The sequence below is a fragment of the Chiloscyllium punctatum genome, chromosome 16, assembly GCF_047496795.1.
Source record: "Chiloscyllium punctatum isolate Juve2018m chromosome 16, sChiPun1.3, whole genome shotgun sequence".
In the NCBI taxonomy this organism is placed as follows: domain Eukaryota; kingdom Metazoa; phylum Chordata; class Chondrichthyes; order Orectolobiformes; family Hemiscylliidae; genus Chiloscyllium; species Chiloscyllium punctatum.
In genome coordinates, this window is record NC_092754.1 from 92,185,851 (window position 1) to 92,205,284 (window position 19,434).

A 19,434-nucleotide genomic window follows, 5' to 3' on the forward strand; every position below is an offset into this window, starting at 1 on the left:
TCTGAAATAACATGTTCCAAAATGGCCTGAGGAAGGGAATTCCAGATTGGCCATTTTTTGTACCATTTGGCCAGTTGTAGCACCCGAGCTACAAATCTTCTTCCAAACTTTGAACACATACAGGCGAGAGACGCTAAGACAAGCCAAGAAATGGGAATCCTGTGCCAACCGCCTAAGCACCACATATGAACAACTCCGGTTCCAAAAGAATCGAATCCTTCCACCATGTGTCAGATACAGGCCACCAGTCAATAGACAATAGACAATAGACAATAGATGCAGGAGTAGGCCATTCTGCCCTTCGAGCCTGCACCGCCATTCAATATGATCATGGCTGATCATTCCTAATTAGTATCCTGTTCCAGCCTTATCTCCATACCCCTTGACTCCACTATCTTTAAGAGCTCTATCCAATTCTTTCTTAAAAGAATCCAGAGACTGGGCCTCCACTGCCCTCTGGGGCAGAGCATTCCACACAGCCACCACTCTCTGGGTGAAGTAGTTTCTCCTCATCTCTGTCCTAAATGGTCTACCCCGTATTTTTAAGTTGTGTCCTCTGGTTCGGCACTCCCCCATCAACGGAAATATGTTCCCTCCTGCCAGAGTGTCCAGTCCTTTCATAAGCCTATACGTTTCAATCAGATCCCCTCTCAGTCTTCTAAACGCAAGGGTATACAAGCCCAGTCGCTTCAGTCTTTCCGTGTAAGGCAATCCTGCCATTCCAGGAATTGACCTCGTGAACCTACGCTGCACTCCCTCAATAGCCAGAATGTCTTTCCTCAAATTTGGAGACCAGAACTGTACACAGTACTCCAGGTGTGGTCTCACCAGGGCCCTGTACAGCTGCAGAAGCACCTCTTTGCTTCTATACTCAATCCCTCTTGTTATGAAGGCCAGCATGCTATTAGCCTTCTTCACGACCTGCTGTACCTGCATGCTTGCCTTCATTGACTGGTGGACAAGAACACCCAGATCTCTCTGAACAGCCCCTTTACCTAATTTGATACCATTGAGGTAGTAATCTGCCTTCCTGTTCTTGCCACCAAAGTGGATAACCAGACATTTATCCACATTAAACTGCATCTGCCATCAACAACCCACAAGCCAGGGACACAGCCAGACAGAATGGATTCAGGATGATCCAGGTAATGATTACAGACGCTCACAACAGACTACACAAATACAGACAAGACATTGCGCGCCAAAAATCGTTAATTTCAAAATCCACCAATCAGGAATGGACACGGACCATAGAACAGGCCATCACCATAGGACAGAACAGGACCACACACTGCAAAAAAAAAAGGCTCGAAAAGAAAAAATGGCCAAACTAACACAAAACAGAGAGGACACCACAACACACACCTGGGTTAAAAACCTCTCCCACAGACAGCTCACAGACACGGAAAGAACAATACTGGCCAAGGGACTCAAATACAATCACAGGGATGCCAAGACAGCAGACTTCCTAGCAGCACTAGAATGCACACTCAGGAATAATGGGTTGACAGAAAAGACACAACAAACAGTGAGACAATGTATCGTACCTCTGATAACAAGGAAAAGACAAACACATAGTGATACTATGGCTGAGTGGGATGTCTGGTTTGTGCACTTTAGGAAGTCCATGGAATCTGGGGGTGTTGTTGCTTTCAGGTTTCATTATCTGCAGGTCAAACCTGGTTATCTGTCCTTTTTTTGTAGGTTCCTCAGTGTGTTGTTTATCCTATTGGTGAGCTGTGGGATGGGGTCAACACCAAGGAGAGGGAAGCACTAAAATCACTAAGAAACGATAAGAACATAATCATACTACCAGCAGACAAAGGCAGAATGACGGTCATCCTGGACAAAACAGACTACATTCAAGCAGTGCAAAAACTACTTGCAGATACCAACTCCTACAAAAAGAGGGAGATTGACCCCATCCCACAGCTCACCAATAGGACAAACAACACACTGAGGAACCTACACAAAAAGGACAGATAACCAGATTTGACCGACAGATAATGAAACCTGAAAGCAACAACACCCCCAGATTCCATGGACTACATAAAGTGCACAAACGTGACATCCCACTCAGCCATAGTATCACTACCAGGGACACCATCACACAAACTGGCTGAAGAACTACAGCAGAAACTGAAATACCTGATCAGCAGATCCAGACACTCAATCAACACAGGAATTCTTGGACATCATCAGAAAAATACATATAGACAAGGAAGAAACCATGGTCTCATTCGATGTAACGGCACTGTTCACCTCTATCGACAAAACCCTAGCTAGAGAAACAATAGCCAACCTGCTGGACATACAGAACAGACAACAGGACGGTGAACATATCAACAAAGACGGCATGCTCAAACTACTGGACCTGGGCCTCACAATACACTTCACATTACACAACCAAATACATGAACAAATCAACGGCACACCCACGGGCTCACCCATCTCTGGACTCATAGATGAAGCGGTAATGCAAAGATTAGAACAAACAGACTTACCACAAATCACCCAAACTCTGGGTCAGATATGTGGATGACACCTTTGTAATCATTACAAACACAGAAATAGAGAACACACACCGGATCATCAACGCCACACTCACAGGAATCTGATTCACTAGAGAGGAAGAAAAGGACAACAAACTCCCATTCGTAGACGTGATGATACAGAGAACACCGAACGGAGAATTCACCACAAAGGTATACACGAAAGCCAGACACACAGACCAAGTCCTGAACTACGAAAGCAACCACCCCAACACACACAAAAGAATTTGCATCAGGACACTGTTCAAAAGAGCCACAACACACTGCAGTCCACCAGAACTGCAAAAAGAGGAAGAAGAACACCTATACAATGTATTCGCCAAAAACGGATACCCGCGCAATTTCATCAACAGATGCCTCGGGGAAAGACAACGGAACGAGGACATGCCACAACCCAAAGGACTAGCCACACTACCATGCATCAAGAGCATTTCCGAACTGACAGCCAGACTACTGCAACCACTAGGACTCATAACAGCACAAAAACCAACAGCCACTCTCTTTCAACAACTCACCAGAACGAAGGACCCGACAGCCAGCATGAGCAAAACCAATGTACTGTACAATATCCCATGCAAGGGCTACACAAAACACTACATAGGACAAACAGGAAGACAGCTAACGATCCGCATCCATGAACATCAACTAGATACAAAACAACACGACCAGCTGTCCTTCGTAGCCACATACGCAGATGACAAGCCACATGAATTCGACTGGGACACTACTACTATTAGTGGGACAAGCCAAACAAAGGTCAGCCAGGGAATTCCTAGGAGCATGGCACTCATCCACAGATTCAATCAATAAGCACATCGATCTGGACCCAATATCCCGACCACTGCAGCGGACAGCTGGAACTGACAACCGGAAGTGGCACATTCAAACCACTACAAATGCCGGAGGAAAGATCACAGAAGCGCTTCACAGGAGGCTCCCAAGCACTGAGGATGTCACCTAGACAGGGGACGAAACGTCTGCAACACAAATTCCCAGCTCAGCGAACAGAACCACAACAATGAGCACCCAAGCTACAAATCTTCTCACAAACTTTGAGTGTATGTATGTCCTATATCTCTCAGCCATATTTCTGTTATAGTTGGAAAATCCCATTCTTCAGAGCCAATCCATGCTCTGAACTCGTCTCCCTCAACAGTCAGGCTTCATGCGCACCAGTCAGCCAACCACCCTCACCACCTCCACCTCCACCTCCCAGCTCCACAACTACCACCACCAAGGGATACTGGTACCCCTGTGGTTCAATTCAAACCTACCCCCAACTTGTTTAGGTAACCTCTACCCCAGAAGAGATCCCAATGATCCAAGAACTGAAAACACTTGCCCCTACACCAGCTCCTCAGCCAGACATTCATCCTGTCTATCTTTCTATTTCTATACTCACAGGCACGTGGCACTGGGAGTAATATGGAGATCACTGCCCTCAATATCCTGCTTTTTAACTTCTTACCTAATTCCCGATACTCATTTCACAGTAGCCCATACCTTTTTCTACCTCTGTCATGTGGATTGATGTGCATAATGACCTCTGGCTGTTCTCCATCCACCTTCAGAATGTTCAGCAACTGCTCAGAGACACTCTTGACCTGGAACCCCGGGAGGCAGCACACCATCCTGGGGTCTCCTCTGCAGCCACACAGTCTCCTGTCTGTCCCCCTCACAACTGAGTCTCCTATAATGAAACAGGAAATGGAAAACAGAGACTGTCTTGAGCTACCTCCAGACAGGACTGTATTTTGAAAGTGGAGTATTTTAAAATGATGCAGTGAGGATCCATGACTAGTGTATAAATAAAGATGGAATGACATAGGCAGCAAGACTAGTGAATACTGATCAAGTGATATCGTCAGTTTGATCGACAAAATGCAGTTCAATAAAAGCAGGTGAAGCTCCTCACAAGTATAGGGAGGGCAGGGGACCTTAGAACTGAGGGGCAAGCAATGGCCATTAAATATCATTGGCAGACACTATTAAGGAAAACCTACCCGATATCTTATGACTATAGTCAGAGTCAGAGGATTCCTAGCTAAAGTGTGAGGCCTGTTGGAAACCAAAGGGACAATCAGTGCATGGAGCCAGAGGAACTAGGTGAATTATTCAATGACTATTTCCCATCAGTATTAAAACAGGAGAAAGGCCTTGTAGCCGGGGATTTCAATCGGGATGGTGAGGTTCAAGAACATCTTAAGATCAAGAAAGAGGTATTAAATGTTTTCTCAGGCAAAAGGTGGGGAAATTCCCTGTGCCCAATGAAATGTATCCCAGGCTGCCACGGGAGGTAAGGGAGGAGATTGCTGGGTCCCTGGCAGATATATTTAATACTTTGCTGACCACGGGTGAACTGCCGAATGACTGGAGGATCGCTAATGTGGTTCCTTTGTTCAAGAATGGCAGCAGGGGTAGGCCAGGTAATTACACAGCAGATATCTGACAACAGGGATGAGAGAAATCACTGGGAACAGTTCTGAGGGACAATTAGGGATAGTCAGCACGGATTTGGTAAAGGAAGATCCTGTCTGATAAATTCAGCTGACTTTTCTTTGAAATCACTATTTAAAATATTGAGGGCAGTGCAGATGATGCGGGTTCTTTGGAATTCACTATGGCCTTTGACAAAGTCCCATATGGAAGGCTGGTCCAACAAACCAATGGGATCCAAGGCAAGTTAGCATATTGAATCCACAATTGTTGGAGGGTTGGTTTTGTGTTTGAAATTTTTTCACCAGTGGGTGTACCACAGGGAACTGTGCAGGAACCATTAATTTTCCTTATGGGCATTAATGAATCGGATGTGAAAGCAGAAGGTATCATTACTCGTTTTGCAGATGACATGAAAGGTAAGGGTGTTGTTCACAGTGAGGGGGATGGTCTCAGGCTGCAGTCTGAATGTTGAGGCTGGGACAGAATTTCAACAGAGCCATTTAACTAGACAAGGCCTGCAAGAATACAGCAGATATAAGGGAAAACTGATCAATTAAACTACTTTATTTCAACATAACAGGCCTAACAGGTAAAGCAGATGAACTTGGTGCATGGACATGGGACTACGACACCATAGGTATGTCAGAAACACCGCTGAGGGAGGGACAGGGCTGACAACTCAATGTTCCAGGAAACGGATTCTACAGGATAGAAAGAACAGGAGGTGAGAGAGGAGGGGATTGGAGTTTTTGATCAGTGAAACATCACTGCAGCACTTAGAGAGAATATTCCTGGAGATCGCCCAGTGATGCCTTAATGGTGGAATTGAGAAATGAGAATCGGTCATCACTTTGATATAACTGCACTACAGGCCCTCAATAGTCAGTGGGAAATTGAGCATCAAATATGTCGGGAGGCCTCAGATATCTGTACGAATGATAGCGTTACAATGGTCAGGTATTTGAACTTTCCAAACTGAGACTGGGACTGCCAGAATGTTCACAGCTTGGATGGGAGGGATTTGTTAGGCATGTTCCATAAAACTGTCCCAGTCAAAATGTCAATGGTCGGACTGCAGGAAAGCGTAAATCCTGCCCTCCACTTGGGAAACAAGGAAGGGAAAGCGACTGAGGTGTTTGTGGGGACACACTTTGGCAAAGTCACCACAATCGTATTAGTTTGAAGGTAGTGATGGAAAAGAACATGGCTGGTTCACAAGTTATTGCTCAAAACTGGTCTTGCCTGAGTCCAGAATATATGAGTCAAGAGCAATAAACAATTGATTGTGGAGGCTACTTGCAGTAAAGTGACGTTAGGCAGGTGGGAACCTTTCAGAAGAGAGATGAAGTGAGAGTTCAGGGCCAGCATATTTCTGTTAGTGTGAACAATAATGATGATGCAAGTAAGAAAACCTGGATGACTGGAGATATTGAGGTTCTGATCAAGAGAAATGGAGCACGTGTCACATATAGCCAGCTGGATTAAGGGAATCCATTGAAAAACATTGCAGGTGGAGTAATACACTTAAGTGGGAAATCAGGAGGGCCCAAAGGGGACGAGAGAAAGCTCTGGTAGTTCAAACTGAGGAAAATACAAGTATATAAACAACAGAAGATTAAATACGGATTGAATATGGTTCCTTCATGATCAATGGGGCCAACCAAGTGTGGAACCTGATGAGATGGCTGAGATCCAAAACGAAAATTTTACGTTTCAACGTACTGTGGAGAAAGATTGGGAAAGTCAGGAAAATAAACAGTGATGTCTTCAAAAGCGTCCACATTACAGAGCAGGAGGTACTGGAGGTTTTAAAATGCATAAAAGGTAGACAAATCCCTAGGAACTAACCAGGTATATCCCTGGATATTGTGGGAAGATCAGAAAGAAATTGTGGGATCCCATAAAGAGATTTTTCTATCACTGACAGTCACGGGTGATGAGCTGAAAGCCTCACACTCACTCAGGCACCGTCACACTGTCCTCCTCACACTCACTCCGCAATCGTTTCCCTGACAGGGTCACACTCACGTAGTCAACGTCACCCTGAAACACTCACACTCAATTATGAATACCAACCTAATGGAAACATACACTCACTCCATCCCTGTCACGCTGAGACATTCAGTTTCTCTGTTCCTGTTCTCTCTGTTCCAAAGGCACTCACACAGCCTTTGTCCCAGTCACCCTGTCCCGCGCACACTTACTCTATCACCATCACCCTGACCCCCTCACACTTAGTCTATCACTGTCACACTGACTCCGTCGCAACCACTCAATCTCCGTTAGCCTGTCCACCTCATATTCACTCTATCACCGTCATACTGACACCCTCACACTCATTCTGTACCGTAAGCCTGAAAAGCACGCACTCACAACCTCAGTCACACCCTGAACCCCTCACACTCACACACTCACTATCACCCTGATCCGCTCCGATTCACACTGTAACTGCCATACTGGCCCCCTCTCACTCACACCATCAGGATCATGCTGAACCCCTCACACTCACTCCGTCCCCGTCACCCTGACCCCTTCATTCTCACTCCGTAGCACCATAAACATAACCCCATCAAACTAAGTCTCCGTTAACCTGACCCCCTCACAATCACTACATGGCCGTCACCCTAACCCCCTCACACTCTCTCTATCACAGTCACCCTGACCAGCTCACACTCATTCTGTCACTACCACCATAACTCCCTGACACTCATTCTGCCATTATCACCCGGACCCCATCAGACTCCCTCCTTCACAGTCACACTGACCCCTTAATCTCACTCCATTCCCATGAACCTGACTTCCTTATACTCAATCATTGATTCTCAAGCTGAAACCCTCATGCTCACTCCATCACCGTCAGTCTGATACCCTCTCTCTCCTGCGGTCACCCTGATCCAGTCACATGTGATACCTCCCTGTGTCCTTGACCGTACAATTCAAACCCTCACTGCCATTTTGAACACCTCATACCCACTCTGTCACAGTAACCGTGTCTACATGGCACTCACTCCCTCATCATGATTGTTAAACCCTCCCTCTTACTGCATCCCTGTCACCCTGACAACGTCATACACACACTCAATCATCGACACACTGATACCCTCACACTCCCTCCATCACCATCACCCTATCCCCCTCACTCTCTCTCTCTCTATGACCGTTACGTGGTCACGCTAACCCCCTCACTCCATCACCATAACCTTGACCCCGTCTCACACATTCTGGCACTCTCACCCGAAACCCCTTAAAAACACTAGGTCACCGTCAACCTGGCGCAATCACACACACAAACTGACCCCCTCACACTCGGTCCATCTCCATCATCCTGATCCCATTACAATATTCCTGTAACTGTCACCCTGAACCACTCACACTCACTCCGCCACTATCAACCTGATACCATCACACTCATTCTATCACTGTCTGCATGACCCACACATATTTACTCCATCACCGTTGCCCTGACCCACTCACACTCACTCCTTCACCGTCACCCTGATCCCTGACCCCATCACAGTTCTTCCATCATCATCACCTTATCCCTCTCACACTCTCTCCATGACCAGCACCCGGTCATCTTCAGACTCTCTCCATCGTCGTCACGCTCACCCCGCACAATCATTCCGTCAGCATCACCCTGACGCCTCACACTCACTCCATGACTTCACCCTGACCCCATCGGGTACAGTCTGTCAACGTCACCCAGAACCACTCAAAATCACTTGGCCACTATCAAACTGACCCCATCACATTCACTCCCACCCTGACCCTCCTACATTCACTATATCATTGTCATCTAGACACCTCACACTATTCTGTCACTTTCACCCTGACATCCTCACATTCAATCTTTCACCTGACACCCGGAAATCTTCACACTCACTCAGTCACTGTCACCCTGGCCCTCTTGCACTCACTACGTCACTATTTTCCTGACAGGGTCACAATCACTTTGTCACGGTCACCCTGAATCACTCATAACCACTGCATCAATGTGAACCTGACGCACACAGGTGCATTCGTCCCCGTCACACTCAAACACGCACACTCAATTCTGGCACGGTCACCCCCAGCCCCTCGCAATTTCTCTGCCCCGATCAACCTGAGCCCCTCACACTCACTCCATCTCTGTTACCCGGACACTCTCATTCTTACTCCATCACCGTCACCCTGAGCCCTTCAGACTCTTTTGATCACTGTCACCCTAACACCATCACACTCACTCCAGCACCATGACCCTGACCCCTGCACACACGCTCTGTCAGTGTCAACCTGACCCCCTCACAGTCACTCCACCAGCGTCACCCTGATCCCCTCACACTCGCTCTGTCACTGTCACACACACACACGCACACACACAGACATTTACTCTGTCATTGTCACCCTGACCGCCTCACACTCACTCCATAACCATCAGCCAGAATACTCAATGCACTTAGTCACTATCACCCGGACCCTCTCACACTCACTAAATCACCGTCACGCCATCACCAAAACACTGATCCAGTCACACTTCCTCCATCACTGTCAACCTGTGCCCCTCACAATCTCTCTGCCCCCGTTACTCTGAGGCCCTCACACTGTCTTTGTCTCCGCCATCCTGACCCAATCACACTAACTCCACCACTGTCACCCGGTACCCCTCTCACTCACTCTGTCACTGTGACCCTGGAACCTTCACATTCACTCAGTCACTGTCACCCTGTTCCCCTCACTCTGACCTTCTGGTATTCATCCGTCGTTATCATCTTATGTCCTGATATTCACTCCATGAGCGTAATCTGTCACACGATCCTACTCGCTCCATCACCATAACCCTGGCACCATCACACTCAATCCGTCATTGTCACAATAGACAATAGACAATAGGTGCAGGAGTAAGCCATTCTGCCCTTCACGTTAGCACCACCATTCATTATGATCATGGCTGGTCATCCTCAATCAGTATACTGTTCCTGCCTTATCCCCATAACCCTTGAAGGTCTTTAACTATCATTAAGAGCTCTATGCAACCCTTTCTTGAAAGTTTCCAGAGACTTCGCTTCCACAGCCCTATCGGGCATAGCTATCCACACACCCACCACTGTCTGGGTGAAGAAGTTTCTCCTCAACTCTGTTCTAAATGGCCTACCCCTTATTTTCAAACTGTATCCTCTGGTTCGGGATTCACTCATCAGCGGAAATAGGCTTCCCACCTCCAGAGTGTCCAATCCTTTAATAATTTTACACGTCTCCATCAGATCCCCTCTCAGTGTTCTAAACTCAAGGCTATACAAGCCCAGTCGCTCCAATCTTTCAACGTAAGACAGTCTCGCCATTCCGGGAATTGACCTCATGAACCTCCGTTGCATTCCCTAAATAGCCAGAATGTCTTTCCTCAAATTTGGAGACCAAAACTGCACACAATATTCCAGGTGCCGTCTCACCAGGGCCCTGTACCACTGCAAAAGGACCTCTTTACTTCTCTACTCGATGCCTCTTGTTATGAAGGCCAGCATGCTATTAACTTTCTTCATTGCCTGCTATACCTGCATGCTTGCTTTCATTGACTGATGTACAAAAACATCTTAATCTCGATTTACTGCCCCTTTACCTACCTTGACTCCATTTAGGTCGTAATCTGTCTACCCGTTCTTGTCACCAAACTGAATAACCATACATTTATCCACATTAAACTGCATCTGCCATGCATCTGTCTACTCACCTAGCCTGTCCAGGTCACCCTGTAATCTCCTAACATCCTCTTCACATTTCACCCTACCTCCGAGCTTTGTATCATCAGCAAATTTGCAAATATTAGTTTTACTACGATTATCTATATTATTAATGTCTATTGTAAAAAGCTGCTGTCCCAGCACTGATCCCTGCGGTACCGGACTGGTCACCGCCTGCTATTCTGAAAGGGAGCCGTTTATCACGAATCTTTGTTTCCTGTCAGCCAACCAATTTTCAATCCAAGTCAGTATTTTGCCCCCAATACCATGGACCCTAATTGTGCTCACTAACCTCCTATGTTGGACTTTACCAAAGTCTTGCAGAAAGTCCAGGCACTCATCCACAGACGCTATCAACAACCACATCGACCTGGACCCAATATACCAGCCACTGCAGCGGACAGCTCGAACTGACAACTGGAAGCGGCAGAGAAAGGCCACTATAAATGCCGGAGAAAACATCACAGAAGCGCTTCACAGGAGGCTCCCAAGCACTGAGGATGTCACCTAGACAGGGGACGAAACGTTTGCAAGACAGAATCCCAGCTCGGCGAACAGAACCACAACAACGAGCACCCGAGCTACAAATCTTCTCCCAAACTTTATCCACTGGATCTCCCTTGTCCATCTTCAGAGTTACATCCTCAAAAAATTCCAGAAGATTAGTCAAGCATGATTACCCCTTCATAAATCCATGCTGACTCTGACCTATCCTGTTACTGCTATCCAGATGTGTCATAATTTCATCCTTTATAATTGATTCCAGCGTCTTGCCCACCACTGAGGTCAGGCTAACTGGTCTATAATTTCCTGCTTTCTCTCTCTCTCTCTCTCCTTTCTTGAAAAGTGGGACAACATTAGCCATCCTCCAATCTGCAGGAGCTGATCCTGAATCTATAGAACATTTGAAAATGATCACCAATGCATCCGCAATTTCTAGAGCCACGTTCTTCAGTTCCTTGGGATGTAGACCATCAGGTCCCAGGGAGTTACCAGCCTTCAGACCTAACACCATTTCCTGGCAAATATAAATTCCCTTCAGTTCAGGTCCCTCAGCCACTATTACCTCTGGGAGATTGCTTGTGTCTTCCACAGTGAACGGATCTTAAGTACCAATTCAACTCTTCTGCCGTTTCTTTGTGTTCCATAATCTGTTCACCTGTTTCTGTCTTCAAGGGTCCAATTTTAGTCCTAACTATTTTTTTTCTATTCACATACCTAAAAAAGCTTTACCGTCCTCCTTTATGTTTTTGGGCAGTTTAACTTCATACCTCATTTATTTCTCTGCGTATTTCCTTCTTAGGTATCCTCTGTTGTTCTTTAAAAGTTTCCCAGTCGTTCGTTGTCCCACTCGTCTTTGCTATGTTATACTTTTTATCTTCTGACTTTATATGTTTCTTAACTTCCCTCTTCAGTCACGGCCACCCCTGCCTCCTCTTAGGATCATTCTTTCTTTTTGGAATGAACTGATCCTGCATCTTCTGCATTATATTCTGAAATACCTGGCTCCACTGTCATCCATCCCTGTTAGGTTATTGCACTATTGAACTTTTTGGCCAGCTCTTCCCTCATAGCTCCATAGTTACCTTCATTCAATTGAAATATTCTTCACTTCACTTACGTTTGTATTCTCTCCCTTTCAAATTGCAGATTAAAGCTTCTTATGTTATGGTCACTACCTCCTAATGGCTCCTTCACTTCGACGTCCCTGAGCCAATCCGCTTCGTTGCACAACACCAGATCCAGAATTGCCTTCTCCCTGTTAGGCTGCAGCACCAACTGTCCTAAGAATCCATCTCTGAGGCACTCCTCAAGCTCCATTTCTTGTGTTCCAGTAACATCCTGATTCTCCCAGTGTACTTGCATGTTGAAATCCAACATATCTTTGCGACATATCTTTGTAGTAATATCTTTGCGACAGGCCAATTTCAGCTCCTTATTCAACTTACACTCTACATCCAGACTACCGTTTGGGGGCCTGTTGATAACTCCCACGAGGGTATTTCTACCCTAAGAATTTCTCAGCTCTATCCATACTGACTCCACATCCTCTGCTTATAGGTCCTCCTTCGCAAGGGACTGAATACCATTCCTGACGAACAGGTCCACCCCACCCCCTCTGCCCGTCAGTCTGTCCTTACGATAGAATATAGCATGGAATATTCATATCCCAGGCCCTGTCCATTTGAAGCCACCTCTCCATTATCCCCAAAACCTCGTAATTGCCAATTTCCAAATGAGCCACAAGCTCATCCATCTTATTTCTAATGTTTTGTGCATTCATATAAAATATTCTTAATTTTTTATGCCCTCACCCTTCCTATCAATCCCTATTTCACTTGACCTTACGGCATGATCCCTTTGTGAGTATCTGCTCCATTGATTCCGTTGTCTTTCTTGACTTCTCTTGTTCTAACTTTCCCTTCAATTTCCTTCTTAAACTTCCAGTTTTCCCCCTGCCCACGCTATTTAGTTTAAACACAACTGTATTGCAGTGACAAACCTGCCTGCCAGAATGCTGGTCTCCCATCTATTCAGCCGCAAGCCGTCCCTCTTGTATAATTTATCCTTACCGCAAAACATACCTCAGTGATCCAAGAATTTAAATCCTTTAAATCCTTGCTTCCTGTACCAGTTCCCCTGCCACGCATTCAAGTCAATTATATCCCTATCCCTGTCCTCTCCAACCCGAGGAACTGGAAGCAAACCAGAGATAACCACACTAGACGTGCTGATTTTCAGCTTTCTTCCGAGTTCTCTGAATTCCCGCTGTAGAATGTCCCTCCTCCTCTTCCCGACATCATTTGTGGCGACATGTATCACCACCTCTGGATTTTCAGCTTCGCCCTTGAGCACTCTGTCTGCGATATCCTTTATCCTGGCACCAGGAAGGCAACACACTATCCTCAAATCCCGCCTGTTGCCACAGAAGCCTCGTTCAGTTCCTCTCACTATGGAGTCCCCTATTACCACGGCTCTATATGATGTCTGACTCCTCGGGTCTGCCTCCAACACCAACTTTTGATTGGCAGACCTGACTGCCTCGTGGACTGGCAGTGTCATCTGTCTCTCCTGTTTCCAAAACATTCAACCTGTTCCTAACAGATGCTTCGACTAGGGCCTCTCGCACTTGTCTCCTCTCTGCCTTCCTCACCGTCTTTTCCCTTCTGGTATGCTCGGTGTAGTCACCTCATGTGTAATCATGCTGAAGGTTCTGTCCAGCAAAATCTCGTTGGCTTGGATGAGCATGAGGTCATCGAGTTTTTTAAAATCAGTGTGGCAATATGCTCTGGCAGAAGCTGAACGTGTACACACTTTCCACAGTTATACGAGCCAGATACACCAGAGTACTTGACCTCCAACATCATGCACATCGTCCACTGAACCAGCTTCGCAGTCAAGGAAATCTACGCAAACACGGGGAGAATGTGCAAACTCCACATGGACAGTCGCCCAAGGCAGGAACTGAACCCGAGTCTCTGGCGCTGGGAGGCAACAGTGCTACCCACCGTGCCACCATAGGACCTGGGACTGATGACACACCTACTTAAATAACAGTCGCTAAACTTTGCAAATAGACTCTGTGCTCTGACTTCACTCCTGCCCAGCTCCCGCCACTCTCTGCTGCACTCAGACCCTGACACACTCCCTGCAATGACAGTCGTCCTGTCACCGTCAAACTCCCCCATCACCATACCAATCACCCCTCACACTTATTTTGTCACCATCTCCTTGTCGCCTCACAGTCATCCGTCACTGTCGCACTGTCTCCCACACACTCACTCTCTCACCATCACCCTGACCCGCTCACACTGACTCCACCACAATAACCCTGATACCGTCAAACTGACCCAGGCAAACTCACTCCCTCCTTGACCTCCTTACAGTCACTCTGTCACCGTCACCCTGAGCCATTCACATTCACAACATCATTGTCACACTCACACCCTGACATTGAATCCATCATCATCACTCTGACCTACTCACACTGACTACGTAACCATTAGCATGACTCCCTCACAATCACTCCATCACTGTCACGCTGACACCCCAACACTCACTCTGTCAGTCACCCTGACACGCTCACATTCACTCAGTCATTGACACCTGCAAACCCCACAGTCACTGACACCTGGATCCCCTCACGCTCACTCAGTCACCCTTTCCCCTGACCCACTCACACTCACTCCGCCATTGTTTCCATGACCCCCTGACGCTCACTCCGTCACTGATCCTTGGAAAGGGTCACAATCACTAAGTCACTATCACCCTAAAACCCTCGCAGTCATTGCATCAGTTACAGCCTGACAAACATACATGCACTCCGATCCTGATATGCTGAGGTAGTCACCGTCACTCTGAGCTCCTCGCATTCTCTCTGTCCCCGTCACGCTGGGATCGCACTTATTCTGTCACTGTTTACCTGGCGCACAAACACACATTCTGTCCCTGCCATGCTGAGGCACTCACAGTAACTCTGTCACGTTCACCCTGTGCCCCTCACAATCTGCCTGTCCCCGTCACCCTGAGGCCCTGACACTCTCTTTATCCCTGTCACCGTCCCCCCCTCACACTCACTCCATCTTTGCCACACTGACGCCGACACACACACTCTGGCTCCGTTATGCTGCCCACCTCACACTCACTCCATCACCATCGCCACCATCTGTCACACTGTCGCATTGGCCCCATTGCACTCACTCCATCAGGGTCACCCTGAACCCATCAGACCCACACCATCACCATCACGCTGACCCCCTCGCATTCACTCCATCACCATATCCCTGACCCATTCGCACACACTCAGTCACCATCACCCGGAACCCTTCTAATTCATTCGGTCACCATCAATGTGACCCCGTCACGCTCACTTCCACTTCACACTCAGTGCATCACCGTCATCTCATTAACATTATTCCAATACCATCACACACACTTCGTCACGGTCACCCTGACACCCTGACACTCAGTCTGGCACTGTCTCCCTGAACTTATCACACTCACTACACCACTGTCACCTTGATGCCCTCACACTCATGCCGTTATTATTGCTCTGACCCTCTTACACTCACTCCGTCTCTGTTAGCCTGGCACCCTAGCACTCACCATCATTGTCACCTTGCCACCGACACATTCACTCAGTCACTGGCACCCTGGCACCGTCACACTCACTCTGTTACTGTCACCCTGATGCACTCAAACTCACTCCGTCATTGTCACCCTGGCACCTTCGCATTCACTAATTTACTGACACCCGGACACCCTCACACTCATCCAGTTACCATCACACTGTCCGCCTCATACTCACTCCGCCATTGTTTCCCTGACAGGGTCACACTCACGCAGTCACCATCACCCTGAAACGCTCACACACAATGTATGAATGTCAACCTGATGGAAACACACACTCACACCATCCCCGTCATGCTGAGGCACTCACAGTCTCTATGTCCTTGTCACGCGGAGGCACTCACACAGTCACACTGACACCCGCACACTCACTCCATCAGGGTCATCTAGATCGCCTCACACTCACTGCAAACTCCTCACCATGATCTGCCCACACTCACCCGTCACTGTGACCCTTACCTCCGTCCATTCACTCCATCACTGTAATCTATGATACCCTCACACTCACTCCATCACAGTAAACTTGGCACCCTCACATTCACTCTGCGACCATCACAATGACCCACTCACACTCACTCCATCACCGTCACAATAAATGCAACACACTCACACCTTCAATGTCAGCTGACACGCTCACACTCCCTACATCGCAGACACTCAGACCCCCTTATTCTTTCTCCGACACTGTCACACTCTGACACTCAATCTGTCACCGTTACCATCAGCCTGACACCCTCACACTCAAGCCATTGCCCTCACCCTGATCTGATCACATTCACTCCATCACTGCTAACTATGCTCACTCTGTTGCCCTGACCCACTAATAATCACTCAACTGCCATCACAATTACCGCCTTATATTCAGAATGTCACTGGCCCATGCAAACTGTGACATGCACTCTCTCACTGTCACCCTGACCCAGTCACACTGAGTAGGTTCCATCGCGCTTTTCTCCTTAACTCACAACATCACTGTAACCTGAGCCTCTCACAATCATTCCATAACCATCACCCTGATTCCCTCACACTCACCCGTCACTGTCAACTTACCTTCTCACATTTAATCCATCACCATAACCTATGACACCATCATACTCACTCCGTTAGTAATACCCTGAAACCCTCAGAATATCTCCTTCACTGTCATCCTGACGCTCTCAAACTCAGTCACAGGCACCTTTACCCCTTCACACTCACTCAGTCACTGTCATCCTGTCCTCCTCACACACACTCAGTAATGCCTCCCTGACCCACTCCCAATAACACCATCACTATCATGCTATTCCCCCACCCTCGCTCTGTCACTGTCACCCTCACTCCGAAACTCACATTGGTACCGTCAAACTAATTCCATCAGACCCACTCCCTCATTGTCACCCTGACACCCTCACACTCCCTCTGTCTCTGTCACGCTGAGCCCAATAACACTCAGTCCGTCAAAGTAAACCTGGTGTCACAATCATAGGCACCCAGACCCCTCACACTCACTGAGTCACAATCACAGTGTCCCCCTCACATTCACCCTGTCACCGTTTCCCTGATCCCCTCACACTCATTCCATCACATCAGCCTGATACCTCACACTCACTCGAACACCATCAATCTCAGCCCCTCATATTCACTCACTCACTGTCACCCTGACCCCCTCACACACACACTCCTTCTCTGTCACCCTGACCTACTCGCAATCACTGCTTCATCATGAGCCGCACACACTCACTCCGTCACTGTCACCCTGATCATCTCACACGCTCCGCCAGGGTCACCGTAACAGTCTCGCACTCACTCCATCTCCCTCACCCTGACCTCCTCACACTCATCCGTTACTATCATCCTTACCTCCTCACATTCTTTCCATCAACTTAACCTATAACACACTCACACGCACTTTGTCACTGTCACCCTGACACCCTCAAACTCAGTCACAGGCACCTTGACCCCTTCACACTCACTCAATTACTGTCATCCTGTCCTCCTCGCACACACTCAGGTACTGCCACCCTGACCCACTCGCACTAACTCCATCACCTTCTAGCTAATCCACCTATCCTCGCTCTTTCAATGTCACACTGACTCCGGAACTCACATTGGTACCATCACACTGATCCTATGACACTCACTCCCTCACCGTTACCCTAACACCCTCACACTCACTCTGTCTCTGTTACGCTGAGCCCATCACACTCAGTCCCTCAAAGTAACCTTGTTGTCACATTCATGGGCACTCTGACCCGCACATTCACTAAGTCACAATCAGCGTATACTCCTCACATTCACCCTGTCACCGTTTCCTTGAACCCCTCACACTCATTCCATCACTGTCACCCTGATACGTCACACTCACTGGGACACAATCAACCTCACCCCCACACATTCACTTATTCACTGTCACCCTGACCCTCTCACACACACTCCTTCGCTGTCACCTTGACATCCTTGCTATAACTGCTTCATTCTGAGCCCCGCTCACTCACTCTATCACTATCACCCTGATCCACTCACACGTATTCCGACACTTTCACCCTGATCATCTCACACACACCATGACAGGGTCACGTTGACACTCTCACACTCATTCCATTCCTCTCACCCTGACCTTCTCACACTCATCCGTCACTGTCATCCTTACCTTCTCACACTCATCCGTCACTGTCATCCTTACCTTCTCACACTCACTATGTCACTGTCACCTTGACGCTCTCAAGTTCAGTCACAGGCACCTTGAACCCTTTCCACTCACTCAGTCACTTTCATCCTGTCCTCCTCACACACACTCAGGTATTATCACCCTTACCCACTCGCACTAACTCCATCACCTTCAAGCTGCTCCCCCTACCCTCGCTCTGTCACTGTCATCCTCACTCCGAAACTCACATTGGTACCGCCACACTAATCCCATCACACTCACTCCCTCGCCGTTACCCTAACACTCTCACACTCACTCTGTCTCTGTCACGCTGAGCCCATCACATTCAGTCCATCAAAGTAACTGTGTAGTCACAGTCATAGGCACCCAGACCCCTCACAGTCACTGAGTCACAATCAACGTATACTCCTCACATTCACCCTGTCACCGTTTCCCTGATCCCCTCACACTCATTCCATCACCATCAGCCTGATACCTCACACTCACTTGGACACAATCAACATCACCCCCTCATATTCTCTCACTCACTGTCACCCTGACCCCCTCACACACACTCCTTCATCCTGACCCCATAACGCTCACTCCATCACTATCACCCAGACCCAATTACACTCAGTGCACCCCGCCACCCTGACCCTGTCACACTCAAATCCTCAATGTCATCCTGACCATCTCAAACTTACTCTGTCCCTGGGCCACCTCACACTTCTCCATCTCTGTCTCTATGACCCCCGCGCACTCACTCCTTCACTGTCAGCCTGACCTTATTACATTCATTTGTCACCCAGACTCAATCATATTCAGTCCTCCCTGACACCCTGGCCTCCCTCACTAAGTCAATCACCGTCACCCTGACTCCATCACAGTCACTCCTTCAGCAATCTTCTTACCCCCTCGCACATAGACAGTCACTGTCAACCTGAACATCTCACACTCTCTCTGTAACTGTTCA